This window comes from Fulmarus glacialis, unplaced genomic scaffold, assembly GCF_000690835.1.
Source record: "Fulmarus glacialis isolate BGI_N327 unplaced genomic scaffold, ASM69083v1 scaffold26217, whole genome shotgun sequence".
Classification (NCBI taxonomy): domain Eukaryota; kingdom Metazoa; phylum Chordata; class Aves; order Procellariiformes; family Procellariidae; genus Fulmarus; species Fulmarus glacialis.
This window is the reverse complement of record NW_009223036.1, coordinates 21,941-22,597: the sequence shown is the minus strand read 5'-3', so window position 1 is coordinate 22,597 and position 657 is coordinate 21,941. Positions and strand designations below refer to the sequence as shown.

The following is a 657-nucleotide window of genomic DNA, read 5'->3' as shown; positions in this document are numbered from 1 at the left end:
AGCCAGCTCCCGGGAGCGCGGTGTTGCTTGGACTGAGACAATCGGCTGCTTATTTCTCCCAGGCCAGTCTCCAGCTCGGCTCGGCCAGCTGCAGCGGGCATCACCAAGGAACCGGGCACAAGCGGCGCTTGTGTGTGCGCAGGGTGATTCATGCCTCTGTGCAAATCTCTAAAAGTCTGGACTGTTCCATTTCTGGGTTGTGCCTTGTTCATGCATTCGGTTCTCCTGTTCCTGGCTTGTGCCGACCGCTGGCGCATGGGGATGCTCTCGGCCCTCGGCTGCCCCGTGCCGACGCCTGTGGCTCCCACCGCGGCTGGGCGCAAGGGGCTGGCCACTGGTGGTCCCTAAGTCCAACCTGCTGCTGGGGGGACCTGGGCTGTGACTCCAGTCCAGCTCCTCAGGCTGCAGCAGCTCAGGTGTTTAACTAAGGTGGGTAACTTCCCCAGTTAACGTGTCAGCAAGAACATGACCATCACCACTGGGGTCGGGTTGGATTTGGGAGTGTGGGGTCCTTCCAGGTCAGGGGTGAGGCACACAGGTGGGAGAGTGTGCAGGAGAAATTCGTAGTGCTGGTGGCTGTCAGAGGACTTTGGTCGCTGGCTGACCTTTGATGCGTTGTTCCTCCCTGGTACTTTTGCCTCCCTGGTGGCTGGGGAG

At 60.6% G+C, this 657-nt stretch overlaps 1 protein-coding gene across 1 annotated transcript in view; it reads left to right on the top strand.

Moving 5' to 3' along the window:
• KIAA0226 (KIAA0226 ortholog) overlaps positions 1-657 on the top strand; it is an 18,753-nt gene that overhangs the window by 2,666 nt on the left and 15,430 nt on the right. The gene's annotated exons all lie outside the window — the stretch shown is intronic.